The sequence below is a fragment of the Dromaius novaehollandiae genome, chromosome 1 (assembly GCF_036370855.1).
Source record: "Dromaius novaehollandiae isolate bDroNov1 chromosome 1, bDroNov1.hap1, whole genome shotgun sequence".
Lineage (NCBI taxonomy): Eukaryota > Metazoa > Chordata > Aves > Casuariiformes > Dromaiidae > Dromaius > Dromaius novaehollandiae.
The window spans coordinates 127,186,948-127,207,538 of record NC_088098.1 but is presented as its reverse complement, the minus strand read 5'-3'; positions in this window follow the sequence as shown (position 1 = coordinate 127,207,538).

The window sequence follows — 20,591 nt, the reverse complement described above, 5'->3', positions numbered from 1 at the left end:
AATGAAGGTGGTCTGTGTTCCCTAGAGAGGATTGAGTGAAGGAGGGTTGTCCCATATCCAGGGGATTAAAGAAGGGGAGAAATATCTCTGAAACCCTTCGTGTTTCAGAAGCTATCACAGGCTGAAGTCTCTCAGGGACACACCCCAGCCACATCAGGGATGCCATTGGAAAAGGAAGGTTAGTGCTGGGAGGGAAAAAGAATTGCATTTTCTTCCCAGGCCCTGAGAACCCCACTGGCTCTTTTTCTAAGGGCTCCATAGGTGGAGGTGCTATGATACATTTTTGGCATTAGTATTAGAAATGATTCAAATAGAATTGCCCATCACAGTGAGGTGAAAATGAAAACATGAATTTGAATCTTGTCATGGAGGATGACAATATATCTTTTACCTCCATGTAACTGAGGCTGACATTATACAACCTTATCGTGTCTCCCCAAGATGATACCTGGTCCACCCCAGCCATTTGTCTGGAAAACAATGCATTATCTTGAACCCCACAAAACACTCTTCCTTATTTCTGATTTTTCACACACTTCATATTCATTCTCATCTCAGAAGATTTTCACTCAGTATGAATGGATACTCTTGAGAAGGGGGGAGGGGTTTGGTGGAAGGGTGGAGGGAAGTTTGCTTTTGGACTGGTGTTCATTTGTGTGGTGCATTTACTGTTATTACTGTATTTTATGAAGGACCCATTTGTGGGTCAATCAAATAAATAAGTCCTGTGGCCTCAGTATGAACTACACAGACAGAGGAAATCCCACTCTGCACTTTTAAAGCTGCATTTGTCCCTATCACAGAGTAATTTATTCTAATGTCATGAAAATTTTCACAGCACAGTAGTCTGCTTCTGTAAAAATCCCAAGACCAAAGCATTCTTACCCTATACAAAAATGTTGAAGCAAAGCCAAAACATTTGATGTCAAGGCAGGAAGTATCAATCTTACAACAATGTTTTGCAACATGATGACTTTAATTCCGTTACAGCAAATGCCTGCTCTTGAATGCGGTCATTTTTATGACACGTTTTACTGGAAAGGGAAGGCAGTTGTTCAAAGCAGTCTTGAACATACGGAAGGTGAACTGTCTCCCCCAGGCAAAGAATAGGGTGGCTTTACTGCTGCTGATATATATAATTGTATGTTAATGCTTACCAAGGTCAACAACAAAACTCCTACGCTCTTTAGTGTGCAGAATCAGGATTTTATTGTTCAAATATGTCTTCTTTTCACTCTGACGGGTTATAAGAGACACTATATTGCATAATGGTATGGTTATTAAGTTACCAAGATAGACATAGGTGCATAAGCACTACCAGGCATTTATTGAGAAAATACAGATCTTGATCACACTATCAAAATTAGTTCGCTTCCTGAGCGTGGTCCTGAACTAAGCACCCAATCAATATGCAACTTTTTTTCTTTTACTTTGTCCTTATCACTTGTCCATTTCCGGGCAATGATGACACGAGTACATCCACTACTTAATTTACTACCCATCCTTTGACTCATTAGCCATTGTGTTCATTGTGTCCAAAATTCTGAGTTTCCCAGTGTATGTATCCACTGGCTAAGTCTTGAAAGTGAACATCATAGATGTTTTCTTTATTCTTCATTCTCATGTTGAAGCCTTGAATCCCTCAAACCTTGATCTGTTTATTTTCTAAATAAACTTTAATCTTTAGCCTTGCATTTTTAGAGCACACACAGGGAATAGTTTAGAAGAGAGAGACCTCTAAACCAGTGAAAATCTGGAATTAGTCCACAAACTCAATAGATTTCTCCACAGAGGTAGATCAGCATCAATGAGAAAAACTGGCCCCAAATAACTACTTTATAATCGGTTTATAAAACAAATATAATATGTACTTAGATCAATCATAGGACCAATTACCCAGGGGACTAGTTTCTGTTGCTATTTTTGTAATATTTACGTACATAAAAGTGAAATACAGAGAAATGTATTTGGCAAGTACCTTTTAGAAAAGGAACATTTGAAAAATATCTCTTACTGAAAGTGTAGTCTTTTGCCTTTTGGGCTTATATCGCTCCCTCCCCTATTCTCTCCACCCCGCAACTTTACTTCTGATCTGCTCCTCTTAGGTGCACTCTGTTCTGACAATGAAAAAATTCCTTCTGGTTTTCTTTCCTCCCTTCTCTTCAGCTGATATCTAATCTTTCTCAAAGCTGACATGTCTGAGTTTATCCTTTTGTAAAGTGAACATACAAGTAGTGTTTGAACATATACCCTTAAAAGTGCTATTTTGTTTTTAGAGGTTTCTGGGTTCCCCCTTGCCTTCCTGTCCCTCCCCTTCCCTCCTTGCCTAGCCCCCTTCCTCCCCCGCCCTTAAATGGAAGTAGAAATGCAAAGCTGGAAATGATCTAAAACAACTATGATAAGAACCTGTGACTGAGGAACAGAGTTTGGTTCAGAACACGGGGTCAGCAGGAAGGTTTCAGCTAAAAATGAAGTGATGGTGCTTTTGCTCCTTTAGGGTTTTTTTTTTTTTTTTTCTTGGTGTCACTATTTGTGCTTCTGATGCCTTTTGTTTTTTCTCTTTCAGTGTTAGTAAGGGAAGTACTAAATTATAACAGTAATATTGGCCACTAAAAGTCTTTTTTGCACACTAAATCCTTAAATAATAGAAGTTGGCCAGATTAGATTATTGTTACAAGGTATATATATTTTAATGATCACACTTAATGATGTTTCTGACAGGGTCAATATCATTCCTATTTTATTATCAGCAGTACTCATATCCACTATCTAGCTATGCTTTATGCATGTTCTTAACTAAAATTACACCACTACTTTAATGATTTCATGTACTGTGAAAAAAATTTGGACAAAATCCAGACTTGCTTCCAGTTATACAAAGTGGGAATCAGAGGAATGAATAATCTGAATTTGCAGCTCACTCTTGGCTGTTGAGTAGTTTGCTTGTAATCAGATGCCATTTAATCTCTGCAATTTCAGTACAGAAATTAGCAAAGCCACAAGCCTGGTAGGTGTGGAACTCTGACAAGACTGGCAATCACAAATATTACAGTTTTTCCTCTATACCTCACAGTATATATCAGTTCCTAATGTTTTGTTGTTGTTGTTTAAGTAGCTGATAAAACTTCAGTTCAACCTTTAACTTAGACAGAAAAACAAAATAAAATGTATTCTACAGTGGCCGTGGTACAACAGGACACATTAGTACACAGTCATTGGAGTTATTAGGTACCTAAAGTTACATGAATGCTTAAATGGCTTGCTGGATATCAGACAAAGCAATCTCTTTAGCTATTCGCACTAAGCTGCTGAAAGACATGGAACTCTGAAATTTTGGGTTGTGAATAATTTTAAGAGCAAGAAAAGAAAACTTCTCTCTTCATACACAGGAAAAAGAGGGAAAGTTTTAAAGTGGTGAAATAAAGACAAGATCAAACATATTTAAGAAAGGTTTCCTTTCTACAGCATGTCACAATACTTATAAAGGAGCTGCAAAACTGGATTAATTTCCTTAACAAGATTCATTATTTTTGATTGACTTCTACCAGGGAAATTAAAATAACCTCTGCCTAACCATAAATGACTTCTGATTTGGAAAAAAATTCTCTGCTCTCAATCCTCATTTTCTATTTTATGAAAAAGGAACATGTAATTATAGATGTATTAATATATTTGATAATATTAAGTTATATTAAATTATAATTTTGGAAAAAGTATTAAAGTATTCCTGGTAAGGCTTGCAGATGACACAGCTGATTTAAAGACAGCTCTCTGGATCAGCTGGTAAATTGGTCCCAAAAAGTGAGGCAAAGATTGCAGTAAGAGGTACTGGTTTTCATTGGATCAACAGGCTTAACTGCAAAAAAAAGACAAAAAAAACCAAAAAAAAACCCCAAACCCTCTTTAGGTGCAGGACAGCTCCATCAGAGAAAGAGTGAAAGAAAGAGTGAGCCAGCAACAACAGAGGAAAGCTGCCACAGAACGGACAGTTAGATTTGTCACCAGAGAAAAGGGACATGTGGTTCTTCCTGTTATGAAATGGTTAAGTGTCTTAGTGTCTGGGCTACTCACTATTCTGGTACATATCTCTCTGATTTTGATCAGAATTTTGTCTCAGGAACCATCTTTTTTAATGTCAATATGTATGTTGAACAAATAAAAGAAATTTCACCTTACAAATCTTACTTGAAATAGAGCTAAGTACATTGTTAAAGTAGATCATAGTATATGATGTGGCACTGTGTCCTGGCAAGCAGTGATTCTGAAATGAATGTGGGAATCATGATGGATAAATAGTTGTTTATGAACTCTCAGTGCAAAGCTGTGACAAACAGGACTCCAGCACTCTTTGAATGGGAAACAGGGATATTAACAAGAAGGAGGAAGATGGTGAAGTCTCTTGCATACAGTGCTGAAGAGACTGCCACTGCTAAGTTGTATGTTGTTCTGACATGTGTGCTTCAAAGAGAATACTGAAAATTTGGCGGGGGGGAGGTCAGATAAGAGACACAAAAGTTATTTCAGAAAATATATCTCAAAGTGAAATAGTTTACTCAAGAGAAGGATAAGAGATGATTTTAAAACAGTCTATGTCTTCTCTGCACAAAAGAAATCTGCTATTTACTTCAATCTAACAAAAGCACTCTAACCGCCAGTGCCGAGAAGCTTAGGCTAGAGAAATTCAGACTGGAATTAAGGTACATATTTTTTAAGAGTGGACAACTTACCACCGGCATAATTACCAAAGCATGTGGTAAATTTTCTAGTGGTTATATTGGATATGTGTTTTCAGAAAGATATTCTCTACTTCAGCCATGAAGTACTGGGGTTCACATGAGAATTTCTGGGCAAGATTACTTGGACTATATTGTACAGGAATCCTTCAAGCTTCAGATGCTATTAAACTAGGACCTTTGTAACCTTTCAGTCCTGGCAAATGCACGCTGAGAATATCATCTCATTATAGCATTCACTTTGTCGGTTTTAGCTCTGAAAGGCACTTAGCAATGAGAAGGAGACAAAAATCTAAACAAAAGGGAAATGCTCACAAACTCTGATGGGTCAGGGAACCGACAACAGAGGAAGTGGCAACAGCAATATCTGGTCTCAAAAGTAGTGTCAATTGCCACAGCATCAGTAACAACTTGCCTCACTGTTCTCTATTACTAGTGCTGTTTAAAAACTGGCATTCACTAATAGCATTCTTTCTAAAAGTAATCAAGAATGCAGGACTAAAGCTTACATACCCTCAAAATGGGTATTGCAGGGTACAGTTATTATGCCATCTGTCAGACACTGCTGCACTACCCGTTATCAAGAAGAATTAATAAGAACAGATATCAGAGTTGGAGCCTAAACGACACACTCATAAGGCTGACTGTCTGCTCCCTATTACAGTTGTTCAATTTCATTAGCCCAAAGCTAACTTCATTAATTTTGCATGTAAGGGTGAGCTGGTACCAACCAGTACTGGCCATGGTTCAGTGAGAGGCTTAAGGGGAATGAATAATCCAAACGACGTGTTTGAAGCTGAGCACACGCTGTCACCCGTTGCTGAATCAGTGCCATGCAAAGGAAGCAGCCATGGTCAAAAGGAAAGACAAAGTGAACAAATGAAAGTCCCTTCCAGATTTTTATTTTTAGATTTCCAGGTAGATTTTAGGGATTGTTGGAACCTAGAGCTTTGGTTTCTAGTGAACGTAATGTCTAAGAGCCTAAATGTCCTTGCAGCTCACATGCCAAACTCTCCCTTCCCCCCACCATTGCAATAAGAGCTGGTGTTACACACCCTCTCTCCTTTTTGAAGCTGTTATTATTAGCACATGGAATTTCCGTCTCCTCCTCTGCTTGAAATCCCAGAGTTTAAATCTAATATTAGGAAAAAAGAGCCCTGTCCTACAACACTTCTTTGTTATTTAATCTCAGCAGAACTATTTGCCAAGAGCCTTTCTTCCCCTTTCTAATGTCTTCAGGCCAACTTCAGTCTCCAGCTCTCAAGGTCTGCTCTGATTTTATGACTGGGAGCTTCTCCAAAGCTATCATTCATTCCAGCGTCTGTTGTCTGTCTCAGCCTCAGGAGCTTCCTGCTTCTTTCATCTGCTCTCTTCTGATGGTGTCTTATTTAAATGAAGACAATTTCTCATTAAACTCACAAAGGACCTGGAACTTTTTGCAGTAAAAACTTTTTTTTTTTTCCTTTTCATGATGACATCTGTCTTTCACTTATGACCTGATCTTGCTCTGATTAAATTCAGTGGCAAAATACTATTGTGTTTAGAAGGAGCCAGCTCTTATCCTTGGAGAACACTGAAAACAATGCACTAAAAGAAAATGTTTAGACTACTTTTTTTAAAAAAACTCAATGGAAGTTACTTTAGCAGTATAAATAAAAATTTTAAAACTATGATTTGAGGCCTCATATTTGTCCTCAAATCTTACAGCTCCTGAATCAGCCTAGGGAGACAATTCAGAGAATTTAGGTATTGCACTGCCTAAAAATTAGGAGACTGGCCCTGGTAAGGTCATTCAAAGAGTAAGAGTTAGGTGTCTGCGCTCTATGTGGTATTAACAGCTCTAAGTCTGAGCTCTAAATATTTCCAGAGGATAAGCTACAGAACTGGTGAGAGCTCTGCGCCTCAAAAGGGTAATAAAAACCAAGTAATAATAAACTAAGGAAGTCACCCCAAAACAATAGAAAAGTCTTGAAAGAGGGAATTTGAACTCTCATCCTTTTGCTGTAACTGGGAATCCAAGGCTAAATAGTCTCACTTTCTTTTTTCCTAGTTGGTCCATCTACCTACACAGACTTGCGAGCCTCAGCAGGAAGAAAGGCAACCTTCCTAAACAAGTCTATGTCCTGCATCTCCATATGTCATTAGTAGATCTTCATCTCTTCTGCTTTCTGGATATGATACTTAACAACTAGTCCATTAGATGCCATGATGTTTTTGTACAGAAAAAGGAGTGAATTGTGAGTGGCCAGAGACACAGCTTTTGGAGTCAGCTCCATATTCCCAGACTCTCAGCCTAATTCCTGTCTGATTTTTGTGGCTCAGCTCTCTGACATGCTTATTTCTTACCAGTCGCTGTGAATTACTCTCTAAAGTCTCCTAGAGGAACTTATTGGCTATATAGAGAGCCCAATGCCTAACCACAGCTTTCTGAATCACCCCAGTAGAGCCAAGCACAGCATTTTTAAGCACTGAGATACCACATTTGGAAACACCAAAGTGGTGTCTCTGAATTTTCCTTCTGTTGTTTAGAAGAGGAATTGTGATTTGGGTCTTCAGATGCTGTTGTGAGAATAATATCAATAATCCTGATAAACCACACACTTTTCAAAGAAGAATGTGGAACAAATGGATCATTAAAACTAACTGTAAATTTTACAGACATTGTGATAACTTAGGACATAAGCAAACAATGCAAAGGTGGAGACTACTCAGCCAAAATTTCCCTCTTCCACTGGTTTTAAATTAGAAGGAACAATCAAGTAGAACATCCATCATTTCCTCTACAGTAATAATGAATAAGGTATCCTTTTCCTACACAAAATCCATTTTGATGCACCTTCCACATGAAAAGAATGGAAGAATAAAAGTCCCACCAGATTCAGCAATTTTCTGGCATGCCTGCTTTATAGGGACAAAACTCTGCTTGTGGGGAGGACTGACAGAAATCCAGGACTAAAGGGGGTAAAAACAACAGTGAAACCATCTTAATGTCAAGGTAGCCCACTAACAATTTTAGAATGAAGACAGCTGTATTGACCTTTTGATGATTTGCAAAATTCAGGGGACATCGCAATTTCCTTTCCATGTGTCTAACAGTACATAAATGTTAAGGCTAAAAGGCCACTTCTTTGAGTACTGACAGTTATACAAATGGATTTTCTTAACACAAATAGGCTGCACTTATGAGATCCTTATATGGAGTTGTACTTTGCAATGTTAATCCTTTTTCATATTAATTGAGTTCTCAGTACAACAGGCAACATGACTCATCTTACACACACACATCTGCTTTTTATACTGATGTTAACAGCTGAGAAAAAGACCTTCATAGTCTATGTGCATAACTTTACTGTTTCATAGTATCATTATAAAATGGGGTCCCTCAGGGTAAATTACTTAATATTTCTGTTATCCTCTAACAACAGCTGTAGGATTTAGTTCCTTCAATCTCTATCTGAATGACGAAGGAGAAGGCAAATATCTTTCCATGATATTTTTTCAACTGTTTTCCACATTCACATTCATATTCTTTCTTCCTAAGGGAAGATTTTTCTCTCAGCTCTTGGCATGTTCACAGAGGGCTGCTATCAAGTTGTAGTATGGTGTCTGATATTGAAGTTATGGATGTGATATTTTTACAAACTGTCACTAATGTCAGACTTCCATTGCTGTGTTTTTGAAATGTCCCATAAAAGGGAAAGGGAAAATTTCCTAAAGTGCAAAAGACATTCCTCTAACACAGAAATTCAATGGTATATGTGTGTCTGCTAATCATTTCTGTTTTTAAAGTTTTTCCATGCTAATTCCAGCAAGGCCATCACTGATTTGTAGTCTGTATAAGCCACAGAAGATCAACCACACCAAATTCCCCTGTATCTTCAAAATGAAGTTTAAGCTAGAGGCACACTGTAGTAATCTTCAGTGTGCGTTACTTCTTAAAAGCTTTAGAACAAAAAATACAACTCTAATTTTGGAAATAAAGCTCAGGTTTTACTTTTCAAACAAGTATTCAAAATTAACTAATGTAGATACATATCCTTAAGAAAAATAAATGCATTATCTCTCCCTCCTCCACCAAGAATACAACTTTTTCCATTCACAGCCATTTTTTCATGGGTGTTACCATATGGCAGAATGTCCTGATCATAAGATTCATCAGAAGAGAGTTGTACAGATGAATACAGAAGAGCACCAGAGGAACTCAGGGAGCTTGTCGAGAGAATTGAGATGTTTCATCCCTTTCCTTTCAACTTCCTCAGCAAGACTTGCTCTACAGGTCTTGAGGTTCTCTTCATATCACTTTGCAAACCAGTGACCTTTAAATCTTTTTCATGCTGACAGGCATTCCTAATGAAAGAGGCAAGTTTCATTTCAGGGAATTTAAGCAGAGACTCACACAGGAATTGTGGTACTTCAATCTCATTTTTGGCTGCATTCATATACTTAACTCTAAGGGGATTCGCAAAAATGCTGCTTTGCTGCTACAGTGCTTCAGCACAGGCATCAAAAGTTTTCAACACAAAGCTTAAGTAGGTGCCTAAAGTTTTGCTACTGTGCATGCTAAGATAGGCCACCAAGCTGACACAGCTGCATGACTCAGGGCCTAAGGCTGTTAGGAGCTCACAGCTTAGGCATCCCTGTACCAAAGTGCCCTGAGGTCTGATCTGGTAAGCGTCACAGCACACCTAATACATCCTGACAGCATGAAGGTCAGCACAAAGCACAGGAGCCATGGTTACTTCTACTCAGAAGAAAAGGTATTTCAGGTTGCCTTCCTTTCCAGAACTGCTCAGTCTTTAAAGAGCTCATGCAGGAAGTGAGAGCTGCTAGTTCAGTGGTGAAGGTATGCTTCTGGGATTTCTGTGCAGTTACAGGGTTTTTGTATAACTCTGCATTAAAGACAAACATGATTGATTCCGTCATATCTAGTCAAAAGGATAAATTAAACAGTGTGTTCCAGTCACAAGTCCTAAATTTATACAGGACATTTCTCCTGGCATTTCTGTTTGACTAGCATTGAGTCTATCATGCTGCCTGTTACAAAGCCATATTAAGGAAACTAATTCTCCCTAGTCAGTGTGTAATATATACATATGTAAGTTCATATGTATGTAACTTTCCTTGTATGTGATGTTGATTAGCCTATAATTGCAGATGCTACAACATTCAGCATGATAACACCTAATAGGCTTTCTGAATCTAAACCTTGGTGTCTGTTTCTGCAAAAAACAAGAATAAAGATTTTGTCTGACACCTAGCCTCAAGAAGAAGTTTTAGTTTCCAGTGTGGGCATAATTTCACACTATTTCTTTTATGAAGTCTTAGGCTTCCAACGCCCAAGTTACATAACACTGGGTCACTGAACTAGTTTCACTACCTCCTCCCCAATTAAAACCAAGAAGACTGTGAGATTAGAATTTGATGAATCAAATGCAGAGGTTCACTGGCCCTAAGTGATATGGATATTTTTAATTTTATCATTGGAGGCAGTCTGAAATTCTGATGTACACGCTGACTTGGGAACTTTATATATTGCTTTACCTGACTTTCAACAAACACATTTTTGCAGTGTTGTCTTTTAACCAGGTGTTATTTTACACTTTAACTCTGTTGAGTTTGCTGTAACAGTCAGATATTGCTGAATGCTCATGCTTGGAAAACACAAGATTCAGGTCACCTGCAATCTCAGCTGAGCTTAAATGGTAATTGTGGGGACAAAAAAATAAGGCATTACACAATCTCACCCTATTAGATGTCTTCTGTCATCTACTTCCACCAGTGTCTTTAGTAATTCCTTCCCAAATTCTATCATTTGACTTAAAAAATTATTTATTTATTTGGTGGTGCAGCTAAACCAAGACTAAGTTTCCTTCTTAATTAAGAAAAAAATCCTTCAGGACATCTTTTTTCCAGTCTTACTCTGCTTGTTTCTGCATAGTCTACCTTTCAATTTACCTTCCTCTAGCACAACTTTAGTAAACATCAAATGTGGCCACAAAGACTAACAGCTATTAAAAAGCTTTTCTAGCTTGTTGGCACTGGCATCATAAAGAAAAGAAAATAATTTGAACAAATTCTTTGCCTACTGTCACTGCTTTCTCTAAAAAGGCAGGATTCCTGTGTAAGATTTTCTTACTCGCTTTTTATTTTGAGAACAAAGAAAATCACTTATGATTTATATTAAAAACTCTCATATGCTCAGTATAATCCTCTCTCCCCCTCCCTGAGCTGAAAGTAGTTCAGATGTAGGTCAGGCAGTACACAACAACATCTTTCAAACCTCTCAGCTCTATTACCCACAACTCAGCTGCTTGTTCATCAGCTGGTCCTTTGTTGTCTGCAAACTTATTATCTATGGTCTAAAGGAAAAAAAAGCATACTTCACCCAGGAGTTAAGTAAGCCTGTCTCATTCACCATTTCATATTTTTGAGGCTTCAATTCCTAACTATTTGCAATGCTTCATAAGAGGTCAGTAAGAACTGGCACATCACAAAGCACATATTCTTCAAGTTTTATAATATACTTCTATGTAAATAATTTTGAATCTCAGATACGCAGTCAGACCTGGATAAAGGATTTCGGAAGGTATAGTTTCTAAAATGTCATCCACATAAAAAGTCATTTCACTTTGCCATTTGCTGCCAGTAACTTGGTTTTACTTGTCATATGTTAGCCAACCATCCATTTTTTAATGCATTGACTGCATTAAAAAGGAAAAAAAATATTTTAAAACTTCATAGAGTAAGCATACTCTCATTTTAGTAGTCATTCCTAGCCAAATGGCTCTCTCTCTGAAGCGTATGAGAGATATAGGTTCACCTGACCTACACCTGACCTATTCCAAACACAGCTCAATAAACCTCATTTGTACAGAAATCATTAAAAAAATGTATAGGTATTTCAAATCTCACAATATATATATATGCATGTGCTGTGAAGTAGGGCTCAGTCTCTGGGAGGGTTTTTACTTCGCAGCATGATACTCTGCTGACTGCATCATGGCTGTTCAGCTGGGAAAAGGACGTATTTTCCTCTTTCTGCCTTATTTTGTTTTCTGTTTATTTAGTAGCTGGATGCTCTGGTATTTGATGTAGTGAAAGAGAATTTTTTGTTACCAACCCAACAGAAGAAGAAAAGCTGTTCTGTGTAATGCAGAATTCTTTTTTATTTATGTTATAAAGATTGTTTCATGTCTCAGTAAAAATTAAAATAGGAAGAGAGAAAAATTAGACGCTACTTGCAGTGCAGTTGGCAAGGCCATGGGGAGATGGCCAGAAAATAAATTTTGAAAAGCTGACCAACTAGTCACAGGGTTTTATACAAATGGGAGTCCCTGGCCTAGTCTCCATTCTATTTTGGGAATAGATAAGGACCCTGGAGCTTGCCATTCCTTTGTGTGTCCTAGAGCTCTTGAAAACAAAACAGTCAAGTGAAAATATAGAGGCTTTCTTCCACTAACTGAAATTTTGATCCAGATCTCTCAGACTTTGTAGGACTTAAATCAATGATTTAGGTTTAGTTCATTTCAAACCAGAGTGGTATTAGCCCATAGGATATTGCTGAACTATACAGAATTCTTGCCAGGGGTGATATGCAAATATTTCGAAAAAAAGCTTTTTTAAGTGCCTCATATCCTCCAGCAGTTCTACACAGAAATGTCTCCTTGGAAAATAATGTGAAAACAGCTGTCAAACTGCTGCCATTTATCATGGGTGGCCACAAAAAGAGGGGTCTGGAAACAGGACGGAAAGCTCATGGTCAGTCTGGCTGTACATCCTTTCCTCTGTGGGCACAGTGGAAGGCGTCTTATGTTACTTTCCGTTCTGCTGGAGTAGTGAAGAAAAATGAGTAGTATAAGGGGGACCCTCCTTGAGCTCTGAGCCTTTGTAGAATCACTTATGCACACATATGATCTGACTGCAGCCAGCTGAATTGAGTTTCAGGCAAGATTATGATAGCACTGTGCCATTAGCAGTCTGGCCCCAAAGCTTGGTCTGGACTTTAATTTTGCAATTGAGCACCTTCAGAAATGCTGATGCTAACTCTGTTCTGCTCTTTCAGTATCATGGGGATGGAAGGATATTTACTTTCTGATGGGGATAAATCACCTTTTTCCACTAGGTTGGATTCTTTACTTCACTTCTCAAAGCAGCTTTCTTCATAAAGAGTAGTCATAAGTTTTGGCAGAGGGTCTACTTGGATAAAGAAGGAGAGCAGCATCAGGAGAAAGTAATGGGGATATGGTGGCAAGCTGGTCAGGTTGTGGGAAGGGAGGTATTACAGAACCAAGACTGGACACAGCTGCAGGAGAAAGACAAGGAGGCTGTTAAAAGGTTTCTGCTGGGTGGGAGAGGGGAAGGTTGCTATAAGATAAGAAGGTGTTTGCACAGTCCACTCTCGCTAACATAACCTGGATAAAAACAGTGGTTAAGACAGGAACATGAGCATAAGAGTGCATGTGAATGGAACACCCAAAATTGTCTGAGACAGTATTTGCCCCCAACAGATCAATGTTAAAGAGGAAGACAACCATCAGACAGATTAAATAGTAAATGGGGAATTACAAAGAAACTTCTGAACCAAAGATGGAGTCATCTTGAGAGAAATATAAAAGAAGCACAAAATTTTGTAACAGTGGGGAGAGACCTTGGAGTGGAAATAGCAGCAGTCAAAGCCTGGTCTGCCACTGGCAGAAGTTGCCCCACTGGCACCATGACCTCTGCCTAAGCCACACAGAGTAGCCTCCTCATTGGACACTGTGAGAAGCCTGCATCCAAGTAGTGGACCTGGATGGTGGGAACTGAAGAAGAAAGAAGAGATGATCTAAATTAGAGACAGGACATGGCTAAAAGAGTGGGCTTTGTAGTGATAAAAAAGATTGTGCCCTCCAGGGAACTTTCTTCCTTAGAGTCTGAAATAAAATCTAAGATTCCCAAATCTCATATTTGCTGTCATAGTAAATATGTATCTCATCCCAATTCAATGTTGGTCCAGCAGAAGGAAAACAACCTGCTGCTGTTTTTATTTGCTTTATTAATCCAAGCAGCAGAGAAATGTGGGTTGGTTCTTCAGGTCTCCATCTTCTTACTGAACTAAGTAGATGTCAAGATAATGCCAGTCATTTAGTTTTGCTTCTACTACATCTTCATGACTACATCCTCTCTTAGAAGAATATTATCATGACTGTGAAGTTAAGCTATCAAAACTTAAAAACTGACACAATCAAGGTTACCACTGCAACTTTAATTTGGCCACCTTTTGCACATGAATCATAAGATAGTCTTTAATTACAGGATCATGAACTTTTTTTCTCTCAAGAGGACCCCTACCTAGCTCAGTGCATCCAAAGGACTTAATTAGCATCTGTTCAATATTTTTTTTTTAGCCCTGTTGTTCAATATGTTGCCCTAGGCCTTATTTAAAGCACGTTGTTCAAGTCCTGCTCTGAAAACAGAATTATTAATTTCCTCCTGGGCTTTTCTATGATGCTCATCACCACAGAATCTGACTGCTTTTCAGACTGTTCATTTATCATCATAAAACCCATGTGAAATTTGAGGGAATTATCTGTATTTAGCAGACAGGGAGCTGAGACACAGAGACAAAAGTAAAAAATATCCACTAACGCTGGGTGTCCAAATACTTTAGACTGTCAAAAATTATATTTTAGCATTACTTAAGATCTTACACATTGAAAGATTAGTTCCCATGGACTTTATTAGCAGCTGAGACCATACAACATTCTGCAAAGCAGACCTGGAGATACAGACCAGGCACCCAAAGATGAAGAACATATCTGAGTTTTAAATCATTGCGTACACAGTTTTCAAAAGGGACAGATACAGAACTTATTTTTTCAGGGAAAATAAGTCACCTGTTCTGCTTGTCCAGTTCCCTGCCTCAATCACTATCTGCCTTTCAGCTTTTGAAACAAATAAGGCAGAGGGATCTGGAAAAAAAATCTGCCATTACTCTGTTTCATTATCCAGGCATTCTGTACATTAGCTGAAGCCAGTGCTGAAAAGAAAATAGTAAGTGATCATGTAGTTAACAATTCTATTATAATTTTCATAGACAAGATGTCAGGGATGCATGGTGGGTGCAGTGCAAATGGAGGTGTTCTGCCATTTCCAAACTTCAGTCTTTTTAATAAATACATGTGCAAATGAGTATATGGCCACTTGTCTATGCAATAGAAAATAGCAGCTTTCTGAGCTATTAACACTGATAAATAAGGAACATAGTGAGGAAAAAAGTCACTACCAACCACTTACTCTTTGCAGATAGAGGAAAACTTTTGAGCATTTTCTGTTTGATAAGCAGTAATTTGTGAAGTTAAAGATCTATTTTCTATTGCTTTCAGGCACAATTAATCTTGAGCAGCCTGGATAGCCAGCTCTTCTGGATTACAGAACTGTCAGAAAACATAAAAGCTCCACAAAATCCTTGCTACTGCTCTCTGTGCTATTCCAGCTGTGTACTCAGTAAGATCTTCAGCAAGTTTTCCAGTCTAGGAAAACGTACACTTTGTGCAGTTACTGAGCAGATATAGTAAAACTAAACAGGTTTATATTGTTTAGCTAGAAACACAAAGTGATAATTAAGGAAATGAGCCACCTCACTGTTTTAATGTACTGTAAGTCTCCTAAGATATTTACAGCTGTTGCTTGCAGTATCTGCCTTTTCACAGTGTGGCTAGTACATTGACAGCCGTCTGTTTATGCTTCCTTTGACATAGGCATTGGCTTCTCCAAAGTCTGTAGGGCTGGAGTGCTAGCATGTTTTTGGACCCAATGGTCCAACAGCTAATTAACTTGTCCGCGATGAATTTAACATCAGTTTGTTGAAACAATCCTTGAACTGAATGGAGAAGTCTATGATGGAACTGAGTTCTCAAGTTTTTATGTAAATATGCAGAATTGAGGGAGCCAGAATACTACTGCTCTTTTCTAACACATACAGATGTTTCCTCAAACACTGTATATGAGGGTCTTTCAGAATTAGGCTCTAGGGAGAGCAGAGCCTCATTCTTCTTTGCAGAAAGGTGAAACACTGTCTCCTTACTACCCACAGTATTTCTCCAGAAAATAAACTGGTCTTGAGTAGGAAATACATTGCACCCCTAAAGCAGGGGTGCCAAAGCATGCTGCCTCTGCAAACAATAGGAAAGCTATTGCTCCTTCTAAATACAGAATATGCGTATACCACACACTGTCTACATATATTGGTCAACATCAACTTGAATCAAAATGGGAATGGCTGAAATGTTCATTCTCAAATAAAAAAATAATACCCACACTGAGACACCAGAATAAATAGTTTAATTTTCAAAGCTGTGTTGCACCTAAGTGAAGTCAACAACTGGACTCAGGAAAAGCCCTATTACATATTACAGGTGCTGCAGACAGCCCATGTAGCATTGCAACATTCAATTGCTTCGAATAATCCCAAGTCTCTCTCAGATTTCAGAATGTCAGGCTTCTCTGATGTAAGTTACCTCCAGTGAACTGAAACAGCTGTGGGAGAGATTCAGCAAAAAAATTAAGTGAGGGCTTTAAAGTTATTGTCCGTGTTTTGGATTTCCATAAAAATTGAGGTCTTTGCACAAAAGCTGAGAATGCTCTTCTTCTGACTTCCTGAGAATGAATAATTCATTTAAAAATCACTTTATGGGTACATAAAATTAGGATTATTAATAAAACTATTATTTTATCTTTTTTCTCCTTATTTAAAATTCATACTCTCTTTTTGTTCAGTTATTATTCCTTTGTCTTTCCTCCTTGCTGTCATAACAGTGCAAGTGATGTAATTGTCTTGGGCATTCAATGCAACTGCTTAAAATATCTAGTAGCAAGAATTAGTTTTTAAGAGAAATGGTGATGCATTTTTGTCATTTACTCAATTAATTATTCACCACTGTTACTAAATAAAAAGTGCCTGTGGTGCTTTTGCTTGGCTTTCATTCTATTTTGATTTAATGTTGAGGTGTCTCTGTTGTTTGAAAGAAGGGCAGTCTACTAAGAAAGGCATTAGTCTTGTTCCCAAGAAACAAAAACATAATTCTGTGCTCTGCCACAGTCTTCTTGTGTGTTCTGGGGCTGGTCACTTACCAGTTAATCTGATAGCTCCAATAATGATGATTAAAACACTTTCTGCCTGCCCTCCATTTCAGCATTTCCTGTTGGAATGCAACCTCTTTCACACATGGACATACAAAAAATGGCATCAGAGGGCCCCAATCTCTCTGTAATAATATAACAAGATTCTAGCCTTTATACAATGCCATGCACATCTCTGGCACTACATAAAAATGCTAGCAATGCTACTGGGATTTTGTCCTGCAGTGTCTTGGCACACGCAGTTACCATGTGTAATGTTCATGATTTCAGTTAGTGGCTGGCTCATGAATGTGTCAAATAGCCATAACAGTTTAGGCAGGAGTGTTAGTAAGGGTATGAGGTTTAGAATGGCAGGGATCACTGTTTGCTGTGAGTGGATAAACTGCAAAGACTTCTGAGAGGGTATTTCTATATTCCAATGGAGGTAAATACATTTTTATGGCATAATTTTCAGAACTTATTTGCAACCCCCATTTCTGTTGAAGGCAAGACAGCTGTGGCTGCTAGGCCTACAAGATAACTACTTGTTTGCTGACCCTTCCTTACAGGTTATCCATTTTTGAATGTGTTGGTAAACCCTTTGGGGCAGGGGGGAGAGGGAAGGTCATAAAGTAGTATGGTATGGCCATCTCAATGTATTCGATTAGGCATCTAAGAACTGGATTCTGTAGCAAATACCCATAACCATATAGACTTCCCACACAGTTTGACCAAAGGGCAAATGCTCTCTTAAATTACCTTTACAAGGAGACCACATGCATTTGCAAAGAGCCTGAATATATCTTCCGGGAAACATTTTCAAAAGTGTGTAAGTGACTAAGAAGCCTAAATCTATTTTTGACTAGTGATTTAGGAAGTTAAAATTAAGTCTCACTGAAAGCCAGCTGGACCTAGGAGTCACAATCACTTAATCATCATTGAAAATTTACCCTTATTCTTATTACAAGTGGTTGCTACTTTCAGGGCGATTAATCTCATCTTAGCCTGAAATACCAAGCACTCGAGCTAACGGGGAGTGATCCAGCAGTTGCTATTAGGCTTTTTCTCTGATGGCAGAACATATGACTGAGCCTTAAATGTATTGCTGGATATACTGTTCCAGAATTCTGTTATATCAAGATTCCAAATACTTATCCAGTGACTTCTACGTACACTTAGAAACTAACATCAGAGTGACAACAGTAGATTAGGGGTGGATCACTGAATCATAGAACTTCCAAACACAGGAAAAACAAACAAACCAAAAAAACCCCCAATGTTTCAAGTTGTTTCTTGGACATATATGTCCAGAAGTTTCTGAAGCTGATTCTAGCAGTAACACTTGGAAAAGATCTATTAAACACTGTCACATCTAATTAGATGAGACATCCAGTGTTTACATTTTAGCCTAAATCATTCTGAAAAAATTGTTAACCACTCCCTTTTAGTTTCAGAAGACTTGTAAATGTCAAACTAACCCTCTGGTGTACTAAGATGCTTTCATTTGATAAAACTGAGATCTTAAAGTACATAGAGAAAGGAATTGCCAGTACTGGAAGAATTAAGTGGATCAGATGTGTGACTTTGTTGCTGTTGTTTTTCACTTTTATTATTACTATTCCTTATTTGAATTTACTTCTACGGCAAAAAGATAACATATCAGACAGCCTTTTTTTTTTTCTGGCTTAGAGGCTACTGATTCCATTTAATGCAAAATATTTGATTCTAAGAAAGCTGAACACAGGAAAATAATGCATTCCCAAATTTAATGAAGAGAATCGTAATTTGCAAGGAGCAGTGAATGTGTCACAATGAAAAGCAGTAAAAGAAGGTGAATCTGTGCACCAGAAGATTGCCTGAATCTCTCTATTATTAGGTACAAAAATAGAAGGGTCTTTTTTAAATTGCTGCAAGTCTGTATCCTGGAGTCTTGATGATAGGAAAAGGATATGGGGTAGGCTATTCTAATACTGAGAAAATTAAAGCCTTTAAAGAAAAATGGGGAGAGGAGCTTTATTTGGGTGACAAAGAGACTCCGCTCCAAAAGGCATTTTCTAGTTATGTTAATGTGCTCACAGTACTGATTGAGCTAAATGAGATGCAATGTTCAGCCTGTTCATGTTGCTATTCACACAAGATTGTGGCAACTTGAATCACCTGCAGTAACTTTATTAGATATATCATGTAGCTGAATCTCATCTGCTTTGCTTACATGACTTTGCTGGATTGTCTTCAGAAGTGCAGGGAAAGCACTAAGCATTCATTTTTCTGCCCTTGATCTGGACTGTTAGGAAGAGGATCATTTTTATAAGCACATGGAATTAAGAGATTTATTTTGGATCATATTTGGTGGGACTAGACACATGGCAGAGGGTCTCCAGGGCTCAGCTCCATACTGCTGGAATGAAAATCTTAAGTATCACAAAAATGAGTGCTAATTATGTATTTCAGATGTTGCAATTAAAAGCATTTAAGAAATGCAAAATTAAAAAGAAAATCCCTGCCAAAATTTTTAAATGACTTTTTAACCTTTCCTTCCAAATGAAAAGTGTTTTTTTTCCTTCAGTTCATTGCTCTGTACTAAACAACTAAATGGCAACTACCCAGGAACATTTACTGACACATGCTAAAGGTATCCTAGGACATCAGTGCTAAGGTACAGCAACAATCAACAAACAACCTGAAAAGACACACAGAGGTTAAGATCCACCACAGCTGAAGGGAAATTCAGAATACAGCATAAGCAGGGAAGGACACTGAAGTGATGAGGAAGCAGCTATCAAAACCTTAGAAAGAATGACTCCCTTTCGTAACTGAGAAGGATTTCTGGCCGGTTACTTGTTCAGTAACCCAGTGGCAGAAAGAGGAGCCATTCCACTTCCTGCACCATTTTCCTACCACTTAACTTAATGACGTGCTGATCTCAGGCAATAAACTACTGGCTCTATTTCATATTTAGGACTGATCCCTCATGGGATTCCTATGAAGTCAAAAGTGTTGCACTACAATAGCTGAGAGATGCCTTCAATGTAGAAGCTCAAATCTGAGCCAGCAGAACACAAATTGACCTGAACTGTCTTATTCTACTCTCAAATATACAAGGCTACGAAGAGGTGGTGGTACCATAATCTCTGTAGTTCCAGCATTTACCTACAGGTTATCTTCTGCCTTGTCTGTATACACAAGGATCTATTCCAGCTCTGTCCCAGGTGCTTCTGTATAGCCTGAATAGACTCAAGCACAAACTTGACTGGGAGATAGGTATCCCTCTCCAAGAGACCACTTGCAGAACCATTTGGGAAGCCTGGTTTTTCTTGCAGAGAAAATTCTGTGGCCGTCCAGCCTGGGGCAGGCTGCCACTTAGAGGAGTGTGTGTGCGTGTGCGAGTGTGCGTGTCATTAAAGGAGAGGCCAGAAAATGTAATATCCAGCCTGCTATTTTTTTTATAGTGTCAGTGGTAGGCAAGGGCCCAAGGCCAAGGATGGAAACTGAAAGGACAGGCTCCTGGCTCACAGGCGGAAATGCTACAAATTGAGCTGGAAGAGTAACAGCACAGCTTCATACAACTGAGAAGCGCTGGAGAGCCAGCATTCAAAGTTTAATATGTACCTGGCTCTAAAAAAGAGAGCTTAGTGAATAATGTTACAAGTAGGGCAAGGGATCAGGGACAGTATTATTTTCACACACGTACATTTCCACAGTAAGTAAATGAGTGACTGGAGGAAGATACAGGAGCACAGCAGAAAATAAAAGCCAGAA